This window comes from Zalophus californianus, chromosome 4 (assembly GCF_009762305.2).
Source record: "Zalophus californianus isolate mZalCal1 chromosome 4, mZalCal1.pri.v2, whole genome shotgun sequence".
In the NCBI taxonomy this organism is placed as follows: domain Eukaryota; kingdom Metazoa; phylum Chordata; class Mammalia; order Carnivora; family Otariidae; genus Zalophus; species Zalophus californianus.
The window spans coordinates 146300816-146327081 of record NC_045598.1 but is presented as its reverse complement, the minus strand read 5'-3'; the positions used below and the strand labels follow the sequence as shown (position 1 = coordinate 146327081).

The 26266-nt window shown below is 36.3% G+C and overlaps 1 long non-coding RNA gene across 1 annotated transcript in view; it reads right to left on the bottom strand.

The window, feature by feature from the left end:
• The window catches only part of LOC113934970, a 235949-nt gene that overhangs the window by 180803 nt on the left and 28880 nt on the right, over nt 1–26266 (bottom strand). The window lies entirely within an intron of this gene.

The window sequence follows — 26266 nt, the reverse complement described above, 5'->3', positions numbered from 1 at the left end:
GAGTTGTATCTTTGGTATTGTATCTAAAAAAGCATTACTGTACCCAAGGCCATCTAGATTATCTCCTATGTTATCTTGTATGGGTTTTATAGTTTTGTGTTTTCCATTTAGGCCTATGATCCATTTTGCATTAATTTTTGTGAAGGGTATAAGATTTAGATTCATTTATTTGCATATAGACATCCAGTGTTCTAGTACCATTTGTTGAGGAAACAATCTTTGCTCTATTGTATTGCCTTTGTTCCTTTTTCAGAGATAGACTATATGTGTGCTTTCTCTTCGGTTCCATTGATTTGTCTATTCCTTCACCAATACCACACTGTTTTGATTACTATAGATTTATAGTAAGTTTTGAAGTTGAGTAGCATCAGTCCTCCAACTTTGCTCTTCTCCTCCCACAATGTGTTGGTTGTCTGGGTCTTTTGTCCCTCCACATCAACTTTAGAATCATTTTGTTGATATTCATAAAATAACTTGCTGGAATTTTGATTGGGATTGCACTGAATCTACAAATCAATTTCAGAAGAACTAAAATGTTGATAATATTGAGTCTTCTTATCCATGAACATGGACTCTCTGCATGTATTTAGTTCTTTAAGATTGTTCATAGGCTAGTTTTGTAGTTTTCCACATATAAACCTTGTATATATTTTTTTAGATTTATATATGTTTCATTTTTGGGGTACCAATGTAAATGGTATTTTTTTTATTTCAAACTCCTCTGGTTCACTGAAACACAAGAAAGCAACTGACTTTTGTATATTGACCTTGAATCCTGCAACCTTGCCATTATCACTTAATAGTTCTGGGAGTTATTGCTATTGTTGTTGATTCCTTCAGATTCTCTACATAGATAATCATATCATTTGTGAACAAAGACAGTTTTATGTCTTCCTTCCCAATATGTATTCCTTTGATTCCCTTAACATGATGGTTTGATATATGTATAGTTGTGAAATGATTACTGCAATCAGGTTAATCAACATATCCATCACCTCACAGTTACCTTGTATGAGGTAAGAATGCTTAAGATCTACTCTTTTAGCAGATTTCAAATATACAATAGTGTATTGTATATTTGACTGCAGTCACCAGGCTGTACATTAATTCCTCAATACTTACTCATCTTATAACTTAAATTTTGTACTTTTTGACTAATATCTCCCCATTTTCTCCAAACCTCAGCCTCTGGCAACCATTATTCTACTCTCTGTTTCTATAAGTTTGATTTTCTTTTCTTTTTTTTTTAGATTCTACATATAAGTGATGTCATACAGTATTTGTCTTTCTTTTTTTAAGATTTTATTTATTTGAGAGAGAGAGAGAGAGAGCACAGAGGGAAAGTAAGAGGGAGAAGCAGACTCCCCACTGAGCAGAGAGCCCAACATGGGGATTATCCTGAGATCATGACCTGAGCCGAAGGCAGACACTTAACCAACTAAGCCACTCAGGCACCCCAGTATTTGTCTTTCTGTCTGGTTTATTCATTTAGCATAATGCCCTCAAGCTTCATCCATACTGCTGCAAGTGGCAAAATTTCCTTTTATGGCTGTATATAATAGTCTTAGACTGGAAGAAAAATGTTTTTTTTAAAATTCAGAATTCAGAATAAAGGAGGGAGGGTAGTTTTATAGGTTCTCCGGTGGAAAACTGAGAAATATACACTGTGATGGTATCTAATTTCTTAGTGAAATAGAAGGCAAGACTCCTAAAGAAATCTGGGTTTGAGGAAAATAAAGTTTTGAGAGAATAAAAGAAATTCTGAGCTTGGAGGCCCATTTGGGGTCGTTAAGTGTATATTTACTGGTATTCATCTCAATGGTTCTATAATTTTCTTTAGCAGGATTTAGCAATCAAGATTTAGGCAAAGAAGAGGCAAACATTAAGACTGAGCCATGTTTGGAGTTTGGCCAACTAAGTATAATGGATAGACAGCAGAGTTTTCTTAATTTGCTTATTAAACACAGGAATAATGGATAGACAGGAATAATGGATAGATAAATTTTCTGGATTTGCTCAGAAATAGTTCACTATCTTGTCTAAGTCCAATTTCTCTCTGATTTTGACACCATAAAATTATGTATTTAATAGGTTCCCCTAAGCCTAATGACCCCCAAGAATTGTAGTAGCTGTAAAGCAAATTTAATTAACTGAAGTCTAATATAATGAGGCATATGCAGTAAAAACAACCATAGAGTCTCTGGGACTCAACAGAGAAGCTGAATTTGTGTTCATTAAAAAGAAAGAAAAGCAGACTCAACAGAGAAGCTGAATTTGTGTTCATTAAAAAGATGGCGGAGGAGTAGGAGACCTAAATTTCATGTGGTCCCAGGAATTCAGCTAGATAGCTATCAAATTATTCTGAACACCTACAAACTCAACAGGAGATCAAAGAAAAGAATAGCAGCAACTCTCTGAACAGAAAAGTGACCACTTTCTGGAAGGTCTTTTCTGATTTGTTTAGGGTATATTTTTCTGGGGTCATTGTTACCCTGTTAGCATTTTGTTCTCTCATTCATCTATTCTCCTCTGGACAAAATGACAAGATGGAAAAACTCACCTCAAAAAAAAGAACAAGAGGCAGTACTGACTGCCAGGGACCTAATCAATATGGACATTAGTAAGATGTCAGAACTAGAGTTCAGAATGACGATTATAAAGATACTAGCTGGGCTTGAAAAAAGCATGGAAGATACTAGAGAAACCCTTTCTGGAGAAATAAAAGAACTAAAATCTAACCAAGTTGAAATCAAAAAGGCTATTAATGAGGTACAATAAAAAATAGAGGCTCTAACTGCTAGGATAAATGAGGCAGAAGAGAGAATTAGTGATATAGAAGACCAAATGATGGAGAATAAAGAAGCTGAGAAAAAGAGAGATAAACAAATACTGGATCATGAGGGCAGAATTCGAGAGATAAGTGATACCATAAGATGAAACAACATTAGAATAATTGATATAATTGATATGTTATATCAATACATATATTATATATTAGAGGGGTCCTCTAAGCAAAGAGAGAGCCTAAAAGTAACATAGACCAGAAAGGAACACAGACAATATACAGTAACAGCCACCTTACAGGCAATACTATGGCACTAAATTCATATCTTTCAATAGTTACCCTGAATGTAAATGGGTTAAAGGTCCCAATCAAAAGACATAGGGTATCAAATTGGATAAAAAAACAAGACCGATCAATATGCTGTCTGCAAGAGACTCATTTTAGGCCCAAAGACACCTCCAGATTGAAAGTGAGGAGGTAGAAAACCATTTACCATGCTAATGGACATCAAAAGAAAGCTGGGGTGGCAATCCTTATATCAGACAAATTAGATTTTACACCAAACACTATAAAAAGAGATGAGGAAGGACACTATATCCTACTTAAAGGTATATCCAACAAGAAGATCTAACAATTGTAAATATCTATGCCCCTAACATGGGAGCGGCCAATTATATAAGCCAATTAATGACAAAAGCAAAGAAACACATGACAATACAATAATAGTGTGGGACTTTAACACCCCCCACACTGAAATGGACATATCATCTTAGCAAAAGATCAACAAGGAAATAAAGAATGACACACTGGACCAAATGGACTTCACAGATATATTCAGAACATTCCATCCCAAAGCAACAGAATACACATTCTTCTCTAGTGCCCATGGAACATTCTCCAGAATAGATCACATCCTAGGTCACAAATCAGGTCTCAACCGGTACCAAAAGATTGGGATCATTCCCTGCATATTTTTGGACCACAGTGCTTTGAAACTAGAACTCAATCACAAGAGGGAAGTCAGAAAGAACTCAAATACATGGACGCTAAAGAGCATTCTACTAAAGAATGAATGGGTCAACCAGGAAATTAAAGAAGAATTTAAAAAATTCATGGAAATAAATGAAAATGAAAACACAACTGTTCAAAATCTTTGGGATGCAGCAAAGGCGGTCCTAAGAGGGAAGTATATAGCAATACAAGCCTTTCTCAAGAAACAAGAAAGTTCTCAAATACACAACCTAACCCCACACCTAAGGGAGCTGGAGAAAGAACAACAAATAAAGCCTAAACCCAGCAGGAGAAGAAAAATAATAAAGATCAGAGCAGAAATCAATGAAATAGAAACCAGAAGAACAGTAGAACAGATCAATGAAACTAGGAGCGGGTTCTTTGAAAGAATTAATAAGATTGATAAACCCCTGGCCAGACTTATCAAAAAGAAAAGAGAAATGACCCAAATAAATAAAATCATGAATGAAAGAGAGATCACAACCAACACCAAAGAAATACAAACAATTATAAGAATATATTATGAGCAACTCTATGTCAGCAAATTAGATAATCGGGAAGAAATGGATGCATTCCTAGAGATGTATAAACTACGAAAACTGAACCAGGAAGAAATAGAGAACCTGAACAGACCTATAACCACTATGGAAATTGAAGCAGTAATAAAAATCTCCCAACAAACAAAAGCCCAGGGCCAGATGGCTTCCCAGGGGAATTTTACCAAACATTTAAAGAAGAATTAATACCTATTCTTCTGAAACTGTTCCAAAAAATAGAAATGAAAGGAAAACATCCAAACTCATTTTATGAGGCCAGAATTACCTTGATCCCGAAACCAGACAAAGACCCCATCAAAAAGGAGAATTACAGACCAATATCTCTGATGAACATGGATGTAAAAATTCTCACCAAATTACTAGCCAATAAGATCCAACAGTACATTAAAAGGATTATTCACCATGACCAAGTGGGATTTATTCCTGGGCCACATTTATTCTTGGTTCAACATCCACAAATCAATCAATGTGATACAATACATTAATAAAAGAAAGAACAAGAACCATATGATCCTCTCAACAGATGCAGAAAAAGCATTTGACAAAGTACAGCATCCTTTCTTGATCAAAACTCTTCAGAGTATAGGGATAGAGGGTACATACCTCAATATCATAAAAGCCATCTATGAAAAACACATAGCAAATATCATTCTCAATGGGGAAAAACTGAGAGCTTTCCCCCTAAGGTCAGGAACACAGCAGGGATGGCCACTATCATCACTGCTATTCAACATAGTACTAGAAGATCTAGTCACAGCAATCAGACAACAAAAAGAAATCAAAGGCATACGAATCAGCAAAGCAGAAGTCAAACTCTCACTCTTTGTAGATGATATGATACTTTATGTGGAAAACCCAAAAGACTCCACCCCAAAACTGCTAGAACTCATACAGGAATTCAGTAAAGTGGCAGGATATAAAATCAATGTGCAGAAATCAGTGGCATTCCTATACACCAACAACAAGACAGAAGAGAGAGAAATTAAGGAGTCGATCCCATTTACAATTGCACCCAAAACCATAAGATACCTAGGAATAAATCTAAGCAAAGAGGTAAAGAATCTGTACTCAGAAAACTATAAAATACTCATGAAAGAAATTGAGGAAGACACAAAGAAATGGAAAAACGTTCCATGCTCATGGATTGGAAGAACAAATATTGTGAAGATGTCAATGCTACCTAGAGCAATCTACACATTTAATGCAATCCCTATCAAAGTACCTTCCACTTTTTTCAAAGAAATGGAACAAATAATCCTAAAATTTGTATGGAACCAGAAAATACCCCGAATAGCCAGAGGAATGTTGAAAAGGAAAAGCAAAGCTGGTGGCATCACAATTCCAGACTTCAAGCTCTATTACAAAGCTGTCATCAACAAGACAGTATGGTACTGGCACAAAAACAGACACATAGATCAATGGAACAGAATACAGAGCCCAGAAATGGACCTTCAACTCTGTGGTCAACTAATCTTCAACAAAGCAGGAAAGAATGTCCAGAGGAAAAAAGACAGTCTCTTCAACAAATGATTTTGGGAAAATTGGACAGTCACATGCAGAAGAATGAAACTGGACCATTTCCTTATACCACATACAAAAATAGACTCAAAATGGATGAAAGACCTAAATGTGAGACAGGAGTCCATCAAAATCCTAGAGGAGAACACAGGCAGCAACCTCTTCAACCTCAGCCTCAGCAACTTCTTCCTAGAAACACCACCAAAGGCAAGGGAAGCCAGGGCAAAAATGAACTATTGGGACTTCATCAAGACAAAAAGCTTTTGCACAGCAAAAGAAACAATCAACAAAACCAAAAGACAACCGACAGAATGGGAGAAGATATTTGCAAATGACATATCAGATAAAGGGCTAGTATCCAAAATCTACAAAGAACTTATCAAACTCAACACCCAAAGAACAAACAATCCAATCAAGAAATGGGCAGAAGACATGAACAGACATTTCTGCAAAGAAGATATCCAAATGGCCAACAGACACATGAAAAAGTGCTCAACATCGCTCGGCATCAGGGAAATCCAAATCAAATCCTCAATGAGCTACCACCTCACACCAGTCAGAATGGCTAAAATTAACAAGTCAGGAAATGACAGATGTTGGCAAGGATGTGGAGAAAGGGGAACCCTCCTACACTGTTGGTGGGAATGCAAGGTGGTGCAGCCACTCTGGAAAACAGTATGGAGGTTCCTCAAGAAGTTGCACATAGAGCTACCATATGACCCAGCAATTGCAGTATTGGGTATTTACCCCAAAGATACAAATGTAGTAATCCGAAGGGGTATGTGCACCCCAGTGTTTATAGCAGCAATGTCCACAATAGCCAAACTATGGAAAGAGCCAAGATGTCCATCAACAGATGAATGGATAAAGAAGATGTGGTACATATATACGATGGAATATTATGCAACCATCAAAACCCCCCGAAATCTTGCCATTTGCAACGACGTGGATGGAACTAGAGAGTATTATGCTGAGTGAAATAAGTCAATCAGAGAAAGACATGTACCATATGACCTCACTGATATGAGGAATTCTTAATCTCAGGAAACAAACTGAGGGTTGCTGGAGTGGTGGGGGTGGGAGGGATGGGGTGGCTGGGTGATAGACATTGGGGAGGGTATGTGCCATGGTGAACGCTGTGAATTGTGTAAGACTGTTGAATCACAGACCGGTACCTCTGAAACAAATAATACATTATATGTTAAAAAAAAAAAAAAAAAAAGACGATAGTAGGAATGGAAAAATGAAGGGGGGGGGAATTGGAGGGGGAGATGAACCATGAAAGACGATGGACCCTGAGAAACAAACTGAGGGTTCTAGAGGGGAGGGAGGTGGGGGGATGGGTTAGCCTGGTGATGGGTATTAAAGAGGGCACGTACTGAATGGAGCACTGGGTGTTATACGCAAACAATGAATCATGGAACACTACACAAAAACTAATGATGTAATATATGGTGATTAATATAATAAAATAAAATTAAGAAAGAAAAGCAAGTTTACAAAAGTGTCAGTAGCAGCAGAGAGATTATGAGCAATCCATGTTCCATGTTGACTTCTTACAAATGAAAGTACATTTTGATTATTTGGAATCTGTGCTATACATGCTAGAGGAATGGGTCTTCATTTGACATGAGAGTGAAGTCTAGTGAATACATTTGGGTTTCAAGGCTGTGATGTGTTTTCTATTTCTGTAGTTGGTTCTAACTCAAGCTAATAATTAAAAATATAAATACATAGGTAATACATAAATATATTCTTACTCTAAAACACTCAATGATATAGAACTATACGAAATAACAAGTGTTCATCTTTCTTGTCTTCCCTTCTCCAATACCATTCTCCAACCCTTCCCTCAGACCTATCTGTATTTGTGTATAAATTTCCTCTTAACATAGTTTCTGCAATTTGTCTTCTAAAAATGCCATACTACTTATATAATCATGAAGAGATTATGAAATTAACCTATACTGACTTCAACTCTAAATGTTCTTTTTTAATTTTTATTAATCTTTTTAATTTTCTCAACCTGATGAGAGGAAATTGTTGGGTATTAATTTGTTTTTTTCCTGAAAATTAGTAAGATGATCTTCATTTTCTTTTATGGACATTTGTATTTCTTCTGCATATAATCTTTGCCCATTTATAATCTTTGTCCATTTTTTTAATTATGATACTTCAATTTTTCCTAAGGTTTATAAAAGAGTATGCACTGTAGATGTGAATTTTCATCTTTTAAATAAATAATAATAAATACAGATATGTCATTAAATGCAAGCCTTATTGAATGCATTTCCCATGGTATTTTTTTTACTTTGTTTATAGTATTATTTATAGCCCAGATTTTAATTTTAGTGCGTTCAAAGCTTGTCTTTTCCTTTATGTCTTTTAAATCTGATACAGTAGGAACTTCTCCCAAATTATAAGACCATTTGCTACATTTCCTCCTAAGACTTAGAACTTTAATTCATCTTGAATTTATTTTTGTACATGGGGTAATTTTAAAACTTGTCCTCCCTGCTCACTTGGATAACCAATCATCTCTACGCTATTTGTTGAAGGCTCTTTTCCCCACTATTAGTATGAGTGTCCCTTACCATAAAGTAAACACCAAAATACAAATATTTTTTAGATTTCTATTTCACAGATTTGTTTCTAAAATGATACCTTAATGATTTAATACTTCCAGCTTTGTAGTATTTTTTTAAGACTTTATTTATTTATTTGACAGAAAGAGACACAGTGAGAGAGGGAACATAAGCAGGGGAAGTGGGAGTGGGAGTGGGAGAGGGAGAAGCAGGCTTCCCGCCGAGCGGGGAGCAGGATCCCAGGACCCTGGGATCATGACCTGAGCTGAAGGCAGACGGTTAATGACTGAGCCACCCAGGCACCCCTGTAGTATGTTTTCATATTGGGTAGAAATCGCTCCTTATTTTTTTTCTGAAGTTGTCTATGCTTGCATAATACCTTTCAGATGAACCTTCGAATTATCTTACATTCTTTTGAAAAATCCTCTTGGAATTTTTATTAGAACCTATTAAGTTAGTAGATAATTTGGTGGAATAACATGAAAATAGTTAAGTCTTTTAATGAACATGGTATTCTCTTCATTCAGTGAAGTTTTATAGCTTTACCCATAAAGGTTTTGTAAATTTCTTATTAAGTTCCTTTCTAAGTATTTTGTGTTGTTATTATATATGTTTTAACTATTGCTAATATATTGGAATTTTAAAATTCTTATTTGTAACTTTTTTTATTGAACTCTCCTGTTGGTTGTAATAGCTTCTCATTTGATTATCTTTGAATATCTGACAGTGATTGTGCTGTCTGCAAATAACAATATTTAGAAACTTTATTTTATTTTCTTATTTAACTGCATTTTTAGGACATCTGCTTAGATAGTAGTGGTTAAAGTAGAAATTCTTGTCCTATTCTGATATCACTGGGAATGTTTCCATATTGCAACAATATGATACTTGTTGTAAACTTACAGTAAATACTGTTTATCAAGCTAAGAAAGTGGTGTTTTTCCCCCTTTAGATTACTAATAGATTTGGATTTTTAAAAATTCAGGCATAGGTATTGGATTTTAGTAAGTAGTTGCTGAATTAAGGCAATTATGAGTTTTTTTTTAATGTGCTAATAAATCTAGAGGGTTACATTTAGAGCTTTTCTTGGGAATTGCTTTTAGAATTTTTCTAATGTTAAATAATTATTTCATTCTTGGGAAAATTCTATCTCTTCTTAATGTTTTATACTCTTAATATGTTGCTATATTTAATTTACTAATTATTTAGGACTCTTCATAAATGAGTTTTGGCCTCTGGTTTTCTTTTAATGCCATTCTTGTACAGTTTATATATTGTTATTATACTAGCCTTATTGAATGAGTTAAAAGGTTCTTCTATTGTTGCTTTTGTCTTCTTTGAACAGTTTATAAAATATGGAAATTTATCATTTTTTGAAGTCTAACTAGACCTGTTGCCTTTTTAAAGAGCAGATCTACATTTCCAAAGAACCAAATTTACTGCCTTTTCAGTTTTTCAACTGTCATTCATGTATTTGAATTTTCTATTTGTTTTGATTCAAATTTGATAATCTACATATTCTTAGAAAATTTTCTGTTCATTCTGTATTTCAATCAATTCTTTTAAGTTTTTATATTAATATATGCTCTCTGGTATAGCCAGCCTCTTTTTATAGATAAAGGGAAGACTTTCCCAAAAAACATTTTTCTTTCCTCTAGGCAGACATGGCAGTTTTTATTTGTTCATTCTGATGGGTTGATATTGAAGACGTCCTATAAGTATCAATTAACTCTGACAACACCCAGTAATTTCTGACAAGACAGAATGGAAACCAAAGAAAACAGAGCAGGAGAGTAAATATAGCCTAAGAAGGTAACAGGAGTAATGTTTTGTCAGTGCACTTTTTTTTTAATCCTTTGCATGTAAAGCCATCACAACATTAAAGAAATTAACCACCCTTATTGCAAGGCCTAAAATGAAACTAGTAATACTGCATTCTATGCTTAATATTCAGATTCAAATTCTTTTAATTAGTATCTACACTGGAATTCCATGAAACCTTTAGATAATAAATTAGGCAAGAAAGAATTAATAGTTCAAATATGTGGTTCCTAACATGGCCCCTTCTCCCTAGTGTTCCTGGTACAGCATACCTCAGAATTACCTGGAGAGCTCATTAAAAAGATTATTGGCTCTCATCCCCAGAGTTTCTGAGCAGTGGGTTTGGGATGGGGCCTGAGAATTTGCATTTCTGACAAGCTTCCAGGTAATCCTGATGCTGCTGGTCCAGAAACCACACTTTGAGAGCCACTGTTCTAAAGTCATAGGAGTTTGATTGGGTAAATAGTCACCAAAGACTTCCTCACCTCGTGTCCCTTGAAGTTCATTGTGCCCACGTACCTGGGCTCTAGCCTGTGGGTTGCAAGTGAAACAGATGTTTGGCAATATCTGGAACATGTCCTTAAAAAGAGCAAGTCTTCCCTTTCCACTTCCGCCTTCTAACTGGCTGGAATGCAGCCATAATGGTGACTGGTTTTTGACTATGAAAAGATGCAAAGTGTCCTGGGGATAACAGAGCCCAAAATACTATCAAATCAATTTGTCTATCCTGATTACAACCTGAACTACTTTGTGAAAGAAACGATCTCTTATCTTGTTCAAGCCACTGGCACGTGGGACCTCTTAATGACTACACCCTAGACTGATGCTAACAAACACACGGATGTTTTGCTGTTCCAAAATCTGCTTTCAGCACATCAGCCAGAGTAATGCTTTTAAACCTTAAATCAGACCTCTTCACTCCTCCACTCAAAATCCTTAATGGATCCTCATTCCAGAATAAAAGCCAAGGTCATTGTACTGGTCCATACAATACATGATTGTCAGCAACCCTCTCCCCTACCCCCAACCTCCACAATCTCCTCCTTTTATGCTTGCTCACTCTGTTCTACCGCTGTGGCTTCCTACCTATTTATGGCTCACCTGTCGGCCATACTTCTGCAGTACTCCCTTCCTCATTCCCTTCATATCTCGCTGGCACCTCCTCACTGAGACCTTCCCCAACTACCCTTACTTAAAGTGGTATCAACAAACTTCTTCCCTCCCCTGGCCATTCCTCTATACTTTCCGTGTTCTATTTTTCTCCATAGCACCTATCACCCTCTGACACAATGTTTATTTTCTTTATTTATGTTACTTAATATCTGTCCCCTCAACTAGAACGTAATTCCAAAACGGTGAGGGTTATTGCCTGTTTTGGTCACTTCTGTGTCCCAGAACCTGTACGCAACCTGGCATATATGGTAGGTGTTCAACAAATAATTGTTTAATTAACAAATTCATGGCTATTGAAAGCATGCATGCATGAAAAAAAAAGATTTCTAGGGAGCAGGGACTGCATGCTCAGAAGCAATTGTTGGTTGATAGCACTGAGTTGGGAACAGATTTATGTCAGAACTTCAGCTTTGCCACTACTAGTTTTGACATTCTTCATCTACTGACAAATTTGTATAATTAAAATAAACATAGTACCTACTTGCTGAGATTGTTGGGAAGACTGAACGGTGACCTCTCTAAAGTGTTCACCATAGGACCTGACACATAGTATGAGTTCAGTAAATATTCAATGTTGTTATTATCCTGAGTTATTTTCCTTCAAAAAATTTATGGAAAGGGAAATCCTTAGAAAATAAATATGTTTCAAATGAATGAGAACAGGCCAAGAATTATCCCTCAACTCAGCCCAAATAAAATGTTTGAACTCTGTCTTCTTCTAACATCTTCCCTTTAACCTTTCATTTTTGACCCACTGATCTGAGGACCATCCCTCACTCTTCACAAAGCTAGATTTCTCAACATGGGTTTCCAGAATGGACTCTATCAGGATCACCTGATGTGTATTGAAAAATTCAGATTCCAGTTCTTTACAATCTACTGATCGGGACTCTGAAGGGGTAGATCCTGTATGTATATGTAAAAAGCTCCTTCAGTTACTATGAAGCACATTAATGTTTGAGAATGTTGAGTTTTGATAATCACTCTTCAGATATTATGGCTAAATTGTCGTACAATGATACAGGCAAGAGCTATCAGAAACAGATTTCTCAGGGCTCATCTGATTTCCTCACCAAAAAATAACCACCCAAGCCTGAACTCACCATAGGTCTGTATACCACTCTGGAGAAACAGATACCATACTTCACATGCTTATTCATATAAATGACAGCATCTAAGGATATACAGCTATAACCAAGCAAACGAACAAAAGACCTCCATCAGAGAAGATACAAATATGAGAAGTTTATAGGCATGGGAGGGTTGATGGGGTATGTATGTATGTATGTATGTATTCATTCATTTATGTAAACTCTACACCAAATGTAGGGCTTGAACTCACAACCCTGAAATCAAGAGTCACATGCTCTACTGACTGAGTCAGCCAGGCACCTTGATTTTTCTGCTTTTTCTTTCTTTCTTTTTTGTTCCTCCTCAGCAATCCCTAAGACTCTTCATCTATCCTAACTGCTTACTAAGCAACTCTGATTAGGGGGAGCATAATGGAGTCCCCACTCCCCAACCTGGTATGGTTTTATGTCCAATCTGTTTCCAAAGGCCAGTTTCTCTCTGCTCACAGTCTTCCTTTTATCTCCCCCATTATGTTGGTCAATTTATGTGACCTGTCTCTCTGAATAACCAGTTTCTAACTGAGGTCTTGCATTCAAGATATTTGCTGCTTCAGCCATAATAATACTTGACCTGATGGATGAATGGGGCCTGGAAATTCCATGGCCCACAGTGGAAACCTTTGGATATTGACACAGCCATAGCCTCAAGTGAGGAGTAAGATCACTGTGTTATTTGTGGTATACTGTCTGGTTCCCAGGCAAACTGCCCCACAGCATCTGCTCAACAGAAACATCTGTTCTTTCCAAACCTAGTTTTACCTGTTTCCGGCTTCCTCTTCACAATAGACCAAGCCACAGGGATTCCATAGAAATTCTGGTTGAATCAAGCAGAGGATCAAATTTTCACTTAATAAGGGAAAGCTTAGAGGTATTGACAAAGAAATGTCAGAACCAGACCTCGGGTGAAATGGATTAGATTGGAAAAGGCAGAAAAAGGGAATTTAAGCAAATCAGGAACTTATGATAAAAGTAGTAATGTGTTAGAGTAGTATAGCAAAAGAGAATTTTTTAATTTTTTTTTTAGAGATGACTAGGGAGAAATGTGAGTTTGAACATAGAGCCAAAACATGAAAGTCAGCTCATGAGGAGAAAGGACAACAAGGTACCAGCATTATTAGCTAAATGTCCCAACTGAGGTCAAGTGGCAGAGTGTCCCCTAAGCCAGAGTGGCCTATTCTTGGTGGTAATTGACAGGATCAAGAAGGATAATGTCAGGAAGCTCTAGCATCAGATATCAGGGGTGTTGTCTTAAGGATCTTGAAGCCCAAGGACAAAAACATCACAGTGAGTAGAATTCAGGGGAATGAAGCAGGGGCTCAGCTACAGGGAGTATAGGTAGCAAGGTTCACGTGGTAAAGGCAACAGGACAGATAAGATGGGAGGCTGCATACCCCCCTTGAAGGGCCACTTTGGTCCTAAATTGGAGTGTGGGGCAAAACCCATGGGGAGATTTGAATGACCCAGCTACAAAGATTTGGCCTACAAAAAGTCTTTCTCTAATAATTATATAAAAGTAAGTCCTATAAAGACAAGCATAGGGATGCAAATCCAAAAAACTAGTTGAGTACTTGACTCAGATAGTTTATAATAGTCCTAATCTAGAAATCTTTGGATAAATGTATGACATTTGATTGGGAATATTGGGATCATATTGGAAAACATTCAAAGTTATTAGCATTATTTTTCCTGGAGCTTCAGCTTCTCTTCTGTGAAGTGTTCAATACAACTTCACAAGTTTGTTATAAGTATCAAATAAAACCCATGTCTATGAAAGTCCTTATTATCTAGAGGTAGGTTATTATAATGATTTTTGTATGTAATAGATACAGAAGTAGATATTGTGGAATGTCCTTTTGGTGAAATGGTAAGGAAAAGTGAGGAGGAACTAAGTCAGCTGGTCTGGACAATTTATCTTGAATGGGTAGATGGTAATTCACAAAAGGGTACTAATAATTGTCAGAGATGGCAGCCAAGGTTAAGTTTCATGGAAGCTGCTTCAAGTTTAAGGACAATAACTGAGGCAAGTCTATACAGAGGAAAACTTCCCAAGAGGCTGGAGCTGGTATCAGAATAAATTAGAAAGCAAACACAACATAGGTTAAAGTCTTGGTCAAGATAGGAACTGAGAACATTTGGAGGGTTTTAGGAACTCCTTTTATGATGCCAGCTCTGTGGTTCTGGACAATTCTCTAGATTTATGAGGCCCTAGATATTCAGACATGTGATACAATGAACACCATCCTGGTTGTTCCAAGATGGTACTGGCTTATATTTATTATTGTTCCAACAGAATTATCAATAGGATTCATTTTCACTCTCTAATGTTTTCTGGAAAAAGTGGAATGAGTGGACAACTGAGAACAGAGATAGAAGAGAGAACACAAAAAATGATTGCAAAGGGAGAAAGGAAAGCAGGTGTAGCAGGGAAAACCCCAACTCACTGCTTTGGATTTAAGAAATGTTGGGTGATGTCTTAGGCCTTAATGGCAATACTTTCCCTAATGCATGTATTTTCTAGGGTAAAACAAATATTTCTTTCTCATTCCCCTTGATAAGCTGCTTTTGGAAGTTTCCTAATCAGCATCAAATAGGGGACTAAAAGGTTTGAGAATAAGCTGTACTTTAATATAATTTAAAAACTTAAGAGTTCTTTTTTTTTTTTAATGTAGCACCATACTCTTTTTACATTGTGCTTTTAGAGGCACTACCCTACAGTGGTTCTGACAGCTCATTCTTACTGCCTGAGTATAGAGTGAATTTGTCTGCAATGTTACCTCCTTGCAGAGGCACATAATAGAGATTTTTCACTATGGGGAGGTCAGAGAAAACCAGAACAGTAAAAGTAAAGAATGGATTGGGCAGGGTTAGGGAAACTGCATTTGCAATGGGAGCAAGAGTCCAGGATATGAAAACAGGCTGGAGATCTGTATGAGGTTGATACAGTAGATGATGTAGAAATGATTAACCTGAATCAAAGGCAAATAGATACTGTAAGCTGCAGTATGTCACATAGTGTGAAGTCTTGCACTTTGTTCAATAATTTATTTCTCACTTGGATAAGGGTACAGATATCTAAGCCACTTATTTTTTCCCCCAAACTTATTTCAGTCCTTTGCTTGTGCTTGGCTTTGTATAATTCAGATTTTGTTAATGTGGCCCTTGGGGTTCACTCTGCCCACCTCCCAGATCCCTGTGGGATCCACTACCTTGTCCTGGCACAACTTCAGACACTGGGGCTACATCTCAGTGCCCTCCAGCTTTGACTCTATCTATCTTACACAGAAGAACATCAGATGTAAGTGTGTGATCCCTGCAGCAGTATAGGAAGATATTTAAAATTAATATTTAGTAAGGGAATGCCTTAATTTCTTCCAGGGACATGGTTATTTATTTAGTCTTTCATTTAATTCCATGGGTGAGTCACAGATTCTCTGACCAGTTGTTTCATGCATTCCCTGAGGGAATGACTCTCAAGTACAGTCCTAGCATCTGAAAAGCCCTGCTGTGTGAAGACAGGGTATTTAAATGCAACCCTGGTACATGGCACATGAAAAGGATGTACCCACAGATGGAGCCCCAAACAACTTGGAGATTCCTCTCTTCTGTTCTTGTAATTCCTAACAGGAAACATTCCTCATTTGCTGGGCAATTTATAGGAAATCCAAAGCTTAGGGGTGGTTATCCATTTTGAGGGTCTGGACAAAGAGCTTTCAGGCAAGTAGTGAAGGAGGTTGGAGATAGAATGTTCTAGAGAACTTCATGAATCTAGGAAAATCCTTTTCATCTTTTATCTATTATGTTTCTTTGACAACCCTATTTTTTTTAAAAAAAGAACAGGGCAGATGAGGAAACAGAATCAAAAAGTTCTGCCACAGGCCATGTAATTTAAATAGGTTGTGTTACTTAACTAAGTTGCCCATTTAAAGAGAGATGCAGGATCTCTGAATACTACATTTAACATTTGTTAGAACTTGCCTGTCTTAGTGCATAATCTCATAGACTCTCTTTATTTGCTGTTATCTAGATTTCACCATGCAGTTCTGGTTATTCCCATCTGAATAGATGATTTACATACCTATCTTCAATATGAAGACATGGGAACTTTGTCACCTTAATTCCAATGGCCTCCCTTGACTCAGCTGGAGAAAATCAATACTGGAAATAAAGATGATCCCTAAAATATTGGTGTGTCTGCTATGGACAGTGACTAAATCAAATTGGTTCTCCTTCCCTTCATCCTGGCTGTCAGTGACATTAGACATTAAAGTCTTGATTTCAATTTTCAGGTAATTAAAAGTCACACTCCCCAGCTGCCTTTGAGATTATGATACTCCCAACTTCTAATTAGTGCTCTTAACCTTTGGTAAGAACAAAGGAGAGGGCTTTGTAACTTGCCAAAATTTCATCCTAGAGCCATTGCATTTACTTCTGCTCTAACTTAAGAATGGCAGATCAAGCTTTATGTTTATGTTCAACATGCTACCAAGGTAATTTCCTTTAGGGAGGAAACTGGGTCTTATGGCATGTATGATTTCCCTGTCACATAGAGCATCATGAGTTAATGATATTGAGTTAATGAATACAATCATATATTAAATATATAATTATATTCATTATATTACTTTACTGATATGATTTTAGTTGGATAAATAATTGAATAACTCATTTTTATTATTTAAACCTTGAGTAGGGTTCAGTTCACTGCTGGAGGAGAGAGGTGTGGAGCCATGGATTATATGTAGCAAGCTTCAAGCTCTTTTGATTCTAGTGTGATTTTGGCCCTGATTCATCCATCTTGACAGCCCAGAATATGTTTTTCGACCACATAATATATGAAATACATTGTAATAGATGTTAGTGAGCATATAAGAAAATAAGGTGTGTTCTTCAGGATTTAAATGAATGTTAATCAGGAATGTTAATCCAGGTGAATGATACCCATAAATAAGTAGTTATCAAACTTTGGTTTCATAGAAATGGCCTGAAAAATGCTTAAAGTGTCCAGGTTCCATCTGCAAAACTTTCCATTTAGTAGATCTGTGTTTCAGACTAGAAATATGTACTTTAAACAAACCCTTTGATAATTCTGAGAGATGACAACATAGGGTCCATAGTTTAAGAAACATTGCTCTATACTCTAAATTTAAACTTCAGAGGTAGGATTTTAATTGCTCCAAACTACTAAAGCCAAGCTTATGGACTGCAGTGGATAGTGGAAAATATCCTAGTCCATCTCTAGATGGACAGTGGGCCTTCTGATCTTACTCTTGAGAATTGGATTGAAGAACAACTGGGGATGTGGAGCTCTGACAACCTGATCTACAAGATTATGATGGAAATACTTCAAATACCTAAACTTATAAATGATAGAGAAAATACAATAAATGTTAATGTGTATCTGACTTTCCCAGAAAATTAATAGAAATCCACTGTTGCTAGAAATAGAGACAAAAGAAAAAGGTAAAGTAATAAGCAAGTAGTCTGATAATGCTTCAGCTCTGGGAGGAGAGGGTAACATATAAGCATTTCCTATGTGAGGCCATAAGTTGGAGCTGAGACCTTGAATAAAGCAGGATTTTTAGTAATCCACTGACTCAGGAAAATGACCAGGAATATTGTCCTTACCCACACACTGGGTAAAAAAAAAAAATGTCTCATGAAAAATTGATGGCCAGAGCTGTGAGTCTTATGGGTTTGGGATCTCATTTTGTATTATTCATGTAATTCTGGAGTTCTCAAGCCAAAAAATGAATAAAAGAGTATGGATGACTGGCAGAAGAAAACACAAAATCACTCAGAAGGAACCCTTGCCTCATTCAAGACATAAAAATTTCCTAAAGTAAAAAACAAGCACCAATAAACACAAGATTACAACCAAAATTTACAAAATACATGAGCAATAATCAATCATGAATTAAAACTCAGAAGATGAAACACATGAGATTAAGCACCTAGGAACTTGAGATAATAGAATGACAATCATACATAAAATACAAAGTAACTTTTAAGTGATTAAAGGATTAAGAAGAGAGAACACTTTAGAGAGTGAAACCAGGTAGAAGTTTTAAAAGGAAAGAATGTGGTTGAAATTTAAACCATGGGGGCGCCTGGGTGGCTCAGGCTGCCTTCTGCTCAGGTCATGATCCTGGAGTCCCAGGATCGAGTCCTGCATTGGGTTCCCTGCTTAGCAGGGAGTCTGCTTCTCCCTCTGACCCTCCCCCCTCTCTTGTGCTCTCTCTCTCTCATTCTCACTCTCTCAAATAAATAAATAAATAAATCTTTAAAAAAAATAAAATCTTTTAAAAAAAAAGAAATTTAAACCATAATGATGGTTTAAATAGCATACAAGCAATATAGCTACAGAGCAGTTAGTAAACTGAGGGAGGGTTCTGAGGAAATTACCCATGATGCAGAACAGAAAGTAAAAGATTGAAAAAATGAATAAGAAGTTAAGACGGGGCACCTGCGTGGCTCAGGCTTCAGTGCCTTCCGCTCCGGTCATAAGCCCAGAGTCCTGGGATCAATTCCTGCATCGAGCTCCCTGCTCAGCAGGGAGTCTGCTTCTCCCTCTTCCACTCCCCCTGCTTCTATTCTCTCTTGCTGTCTCTCTCTGTGTCAAATAAATAAATAAAATCTTAAAAAAGGGGGGCACCTGGGTGGCTCAGCTGTTAAGCGTCTGCCTTCGGCTCAGGTCATGATCCCAAGGTCCTGGGATTGAGCCCTGCATCAGGCTCCCTGCTCCATAGGAAGCCTGCTTCTCCCTCTCCCACTCCCCCTGCTTGTGTTCCCTCTCTCGCTGTGTCTCTTTCTGTCAGATAAATAAATAAAATATTTTTAAAAAATCTTAAAAAAAAATAGAAGTTAAGAAACAGGGCTCCAGGGTGGCTCAGTAAGTTATGCCTCTGACTCTTGATCTCAGCTCATGTATCGATCTCAGGGCCCTGAGTTCAGGTCCTGTGTTGGGCTCCACACTGGGCATGGAGCCTACTTTAAAAAAAAAGAAGGAGAAGAAGAAACAGAAGGATAGAATATAGGAAAAAGTCAATATTTACATAACATTTGTTCTAGAAGGAGAGAATAATATTTAAAGGTATAGTACCTATGGATTTTCCAGATTTGATGAAACTCACAAATCTTAAGTTTGAAAAAACATAAAAAGTTTCAAGCAAGAGGAATTTTTTAGAAATCCAAATCAAGTGATTCCCTGGGAAAATTTTAGAACTTACTTTAAGAAAAAAGAAGTCTCAAAAGCAACCGTAGATAAGAAACAAATTACACAGAAACATTTATGATTGGAGCAGACTTTTTGGCAGCAATAAAAATAGCCAGAAGACATTACAGGAATATCTTCTAAGTATTCAGTAAGAATAAATTTCAAGTTAGTATAAACCCAGCTTAACCATCATTCAAGAGTGAGAAGGAAATAAAGGTGTTTTTCAAACCACTACTGAAAGAATTGACTGCTAACAAAACTATTAGTCAGAAAGTAGGAAGTTGAACTCAGAAGAAAGAAGGAGGATGCAGGAGGAAATGTTGAAAAATAATAAAGTAGTGTATATATGGATCAATCTAAATAAGTATTGACTAAATATGAAATAAGCCAGACAAAGACAAATACCATATGATTTCATTCATGTGGAATATAAAAAACAAATGAATAAATAAACAAAAAGCAGAATCAGACCTATAAATAAAGAGAAAAACCTGATGGTTGTCAGAGGGAAGGGGGTAGGGGTAGGGGCAAAATGGGTGAAAGGGAGTGGGGGACACAGGCTTCCAGTTATGGAATGAAGATGTCATAGGAATAAAAAGCACGGCACAGGGAATATGCCATAGGAGCATAATATGGTGTATGTTGTACACTTGAAACTAATGTAACATTGTATGTCAACTCTATTCAAATTTAAAAAAATGAAAAAAAAGAATTGACTAAATAAAGGAAAATGAATTACTAATATAGCAGAGTAGATGTAAATAAAATAGAATCAAAGTATTGAAAATAATTTGGAATATGGAGAGGATTGATGATCAGAGGTAAAGAATCCTAAGGTCCCTGTACTATTTGTGAGGAGGATGGAGTTTTGATCAATTTCGGAGATTGTTAAGTCAAATATTCACTTTAAGTATTTAAAGGTAAAGAGTAAAAAAAAAGTAAAAGAAAAAAGAAATACACTGTGTAAGTTCATAAAGGGCAAAAGGTAAAAAAAACATGTTCTATTCAATAGAAGGTAAGAAAGGATAAAAAAATGATAAATAGAAATAGACAGAAATCACAAAAAAGAAATCTAAACATATAAATAATCCTTACTACTATAAACAGACTAGAAATAGCAGCTCAAAAAAAGAGCTTCTCATATTTAAAAAACTTAAGCCAGCTATATCCTAGAAATGACAGAAAGCCTGAAAGCCTAAATGATACAACAAATCAAAAGCATTATTAGAGATAAAGAGCCATTACACAATCTCAAAATAAACAAGTCACCATAAAAAAATAAAATAAACTTGAACTCGTAGACTCTTAACAGAGTATTAAAATATATGTAAGTAAAAAATATTAGAATTACAAAGAAACATTGACAAATCTCCAATTATGATTGGCGATTTTAACCTGTATTTTTTTTTTTTTGGTAATTGATAATAAAGATTAAGTGGAAGCATTTTAAAAAGTAATCGGTGGCTGAGACATCTAGCTTCTTCTTCTATAATGTGGAGTTATCACTGTGAAGTGGCTGCCCCCGGGACTTCATTTCCCAGCCCATTCACACATGGGCTATGACCCCGTGACTTGTTTTTTTGTCTCAAAGGTATGGGAACAGAAATCATAAATTAAAACATCATTGAGGTATTATTTCCTGCCCACCAGGTTGACCAATATTTTAAGTCTCGTAACAGCTCTTGGTAAGGATATGAAAAAATAGAAACATATTGTTTGTGCCAGTATATTTGTTACAGCTACTTTGGACCACAATTTGGTGATACCTCAAAAGCTGAAGTTGTTAATACTTAATGACCCAACAAATCTATTTCTAGGTATCTTGCAGCTAGAAAGCAAGGAGAATTCTAAGAATTATACGAGGCAGTTCATTGCAACACTGCTCATTATAGCAAAAAATGGAAACAACCTAACTGTCTATAAGTAGGAAATAAATACACTTATATATTAATACAATAAATATCATAAAACAATTATAATGGATTAGCTAGGTCTACATCTATCACCATTAATAAATCTCAAAAACAGAATGAAGAGTGTAAAGATCAAATTGAAAAGATATGTCCTATAGGATATTATTTTTGAACTGTTTAAAACATAAAGGATAGTATACAGATAATGAATACATGCATACGTAGAAAATGTACAAAACCATGCATAGAAATATTATAAACCAGCTTCAATACAGTAGCTATCTCTGGAGACCAAGGGGAGGGATGGATAGATAGGATGTTGGCTGCATCTCGAATTCTTCCTTCCTTCTCCCTCCCTCCCTCCCTCCTCTTCCTCCTTCTCCTACTTCTTCTTCTTCTTCTTCCTCCATGTTAGAAAAGCAAATGTGGCAAAATATCAACAACTCCTAGATCTGGGTGCTGGGGACATGGTATATATTATATTATTTTCTGTGCCTTACCATAAGTTAAAACATTTCAAAAAATATTACTGGGCCTACAGGTGTGAATAAATCAAAGGCAGTAAGCCCATAACTTTTATGCAGAGTGAGGTCAGATTTCACAGGTCCAAAGTATCCCTGATCAGCATAGTCTTGAATTCTTAATCTTAAAAACCATGTACATTTAAAAAAATCAATATGCAAGTATGGCATAATCATTTTTTTTTTTTACCAATCATTCTGTGCTCTTGGTAGCTATTCTAGGAAGTCAAACCATCATCCTTTGTATAGAAGATATAAAAATCTATAACTTTTTAAATGTACAGAAAATTTTCCTTTTAAATGTAAAAGTCTGATTGCTGAGGGTAGGATCCCATTAACAATTGTGTCAAAAACCATAAGATACCTAAGAATTAACCTAAACAAAGATATAAAGGATCTGTAGGCTGAAAACTATAAAACACTTATGAAAGAAATTGAGGAAGACCAAAGAAAGGGAAAAACATTCCATGCTCATGGATCGGAAGAACAAATATTGTTAAAATGTCTATGCTACCCAGAGCAATCTACACATTCAATGCAATCCTTATCAAAATACCATCAACATTTTCAGAGCTGTAACAATCTTTTTTTTATGTTATGTTAATCACCATACATTACATCATTAGTTTTTGATGTAGTGTTCCATGATTCATTGTTTGCGTATAACACCCAGTGCTCCATGCAGAACGTGCCCTCTTTAATACCCAACACCAGGCTAACCCATCCCCCACCCCCCTCCCCTCTAGAACCCTCAGTTTGTTTCTCAGAGTCCATAGTCTCTCATGGTTTGTCTCCCCCTCCAAACTCCCCCCTTCATTTTTCCCTTCCTGCCATCTTCTTCTTCTTCTTCTTTTTTTTTTTTTTAACATATAATGTATTATTTGTTTCAGAGGTACAGGTCTGTGATTCAACAGTCTTACACAATTCACAGAACTCTTAAAATTTGTTTTGAACCTGAAAAAACCCCGAATAGCCAGAGGAATCTTGAAAGCAAACCAAAGCTGGTGGCATCACTATTCTGGACTTCAAGCTGTATTACAAAGCTGTAATCATCAAGACAGTATGGTACTGATTTTCTGAAATTTTAATTTATCTGGGGTTCTGTACTTTTTTTATTTTTTTTGTTATGTTAAGTATTCATTGGAGACATATTAAAAATTATAGTTCATTTGAAAAAAAAAAAGACAGTATGGTACTGACATGAAAACAAACACATAGATCAATGGAACAGAATAGAGAGCCCAGAAATGGACCCTCAACTCTATGGTCAACTAATCTTTGACAAAGAAGGAAAGAATATCTAAAGGAGAAAAGACAGTCTCTTCAACAAATGGTGATGGGAAAATTGGACAGCCACATGCAGAAGAATGAAACTGGACCATTTCTTACACCATACACAAAGATAAACTCAAAATGGATGAAAGACCTAAATGCGATACAGGAATCCATCAAAATCCTAGAGGAAAATACAGGCAGCAACCTCTGTGACCTTGGCTGCATCAAGTTCTTGCTGGACACATCTCCAAAAGCAAGGGAAACAAAGGCAAAAGTGAACTATTGGGACTTCATCAAGATTAAAAGTTTGCACAGCAAAGGAATCAGTTGACAAAACCAAAAGACAACCAACAGAATGGGAGAAGATATTCGCAAATATTTTATCAGATAAAGGGCTAATATCCAAGATCTATAAAGAACTTATCAAACTCAACACCCAAAAAACAAATAATCCAGTCAGGAAATGGGCAGAAGACGTCAACAGACATTTCTTGAAAGCCATACAGATGGCCAAGACATGTGGAAAAGTGCTCAACTTCACTTGGCATCAGGGAAATACAAATCAAAACCACAATGAGATACCACCTCTCACCAGAGTGGCTAAAATTAACAAATCAGGAAACAACAGATGTTGGTGAGGATGCAGAGAAAGGGGATCTTCCTACACTGCTGGTGGGAATGCAAGGTGGTTCAGCCACTCTGGAAAACAGTATGGAAGTTCCTCAGAAAGTTAAAAATAGAGCTACCCTATGACCCAGCAATTGCACTACTAGGTATTTACCTAAAGGATACAAACAGTGATGTGAAGGGACACCTGTACCCCAATATTTATAGCAGCAATGTCCACAATAGCCAAACTATGGAAAGAGCCCAGATGTCCGTCAACAGATGAATGGATAAAGAAGAGGTGGTGAAAAAAAAAAAGAAGAGGTGGTGTATATATGTACAATGGAATATTACTCAGCAATCAAAAATTGAAATCTTATCATTTACAAAGATGTGGATGGAATTAGAAGGTATTATGCTAAGTGAAATAAGTCAATCAGAGAAAGACAATTATCATATAGTATCACTCATATGTGGAATTTAAGAAACAAAAGAGAGGATTATAGGGGAGAGGAAGGAAAAATAAAATATGACAAAATCAGAGAGGGAGACAAACCATAAGAGACTCAACTCTAGGAAACAAACTGAGGGTTGCTAGAGAGGAGGTGGGTGGGGGGATGGGGTAACTGGGTGATGGGTATTAAGAAGGCATGTGATATAATGAGCACTGGGTGTTATATGCAACTGATGAATCACTGAACTCTACCTCTGAAACTAATGCACTATATGTTAATTAATTGAATTTAAACAAAATAATAAAATTTCAAAAAATAAAGAAAAATAAAAAATGTAAAAGTCTTGACAAAACAAAAGACTCAAAACTTTGGGTGAGACATACAGAATTGAGATTCCTATTGTAAAAACAGGAGAATAATTTACCTACTACCATCATATAATGTTCTGCTTTGCCAGTGGGACTGACAATACCTTGGGATTTTGTAGAAGCAGAAGACATGTCATTGGTGGGGACAATGCAATTCATGTTCAATGTTATGTATTCTTTATCCATCATCAAAATGATGGTCCACTTAATGGCAAGTACAAAGCCTTACTTCTTTCCTTTCCTTTTCTTATTCTCTTTCTCCTTTCTTTCTCCTTTTTCTTCTCTTTCTTCCTTTCCTCCTTCTCTCCTTCCTTCTCATGCTGCTGCTTCTGCTTCTGTTTTTGCTGCTTTTTCTGTTGCTTTTTCTGCTTCTTGTTGTTCTTCCACTTCTTCATCAGTTATGTAGCACTTACTAAATAGTTGAAACTATGTTTTATAAACATTATCTCAATTTTCACGCAATGAATTAAGCATTTTTCTTTTCACTTATCAGATGATAGAACTGAACTTCAAGAAGTGAGGAACATGTCAAGTCATGCAGGTAAGTAAGTGAAAAAGCCAAGATTATAAACCCAGTCTGCCTGAAAGTAAAAATGCATGCTTTAACTAATGTGGTATATAAGGTCTCCTGAAAAGTTGAACCACCAAAGGAATCATCTGAACTGAGAATTTTCACCTCATTTTATTTTTCAAAAAGAAAAGCCCATATCCTAACTTAAAGTAGAAATCCGGTTGAAAGAGCAACCCTGAATTAGGAAACATAATCCAGAATTCTAATACTCTTAAGCAGAACTTTTGGATGTCAGTTAGGACCCTTTCTTTGAAGAAGCGCCAACTCAAAATAGCTCTATTAAGAGACAATTTATTCATTCAAAGTGCCATCTTCTTTAGCGATCCAACATAAAGAGTTTTTTCTTCAGTCATGCATGGGTTCATGGGTTACACAAAATATCATATGGACTTGCTTTCTCCTGATTCTGCCATTTGATGTCTTCCAGAAGATCTAGATTCATCCCTTGGGGCAATAGGAGAGCTATAGCAGCCTTTGATATATAACTTCTCAGTTTTAATTGAGAAGAAAAGATCAAAAGCCTTTTTGTTTTTTGTAGGTTCTGTGAATGGAATACTGCTTGAGGTGGCTTAAGTCAGATTACCATCTCTACAATGATCAATATTCTCTGGAAAGTATTTTGATTATCTAGACCTTTGTCAAGTGCTCTATAACAGGAGTCAAGAGTATAGGGCTATGTAGACCAAAGAGGCCAAAAAGGTTGGAGTGGATGCTGGGAGGCAAGCAACCATATCCACTATACCTAATAAAGTTCAGAATCCTGC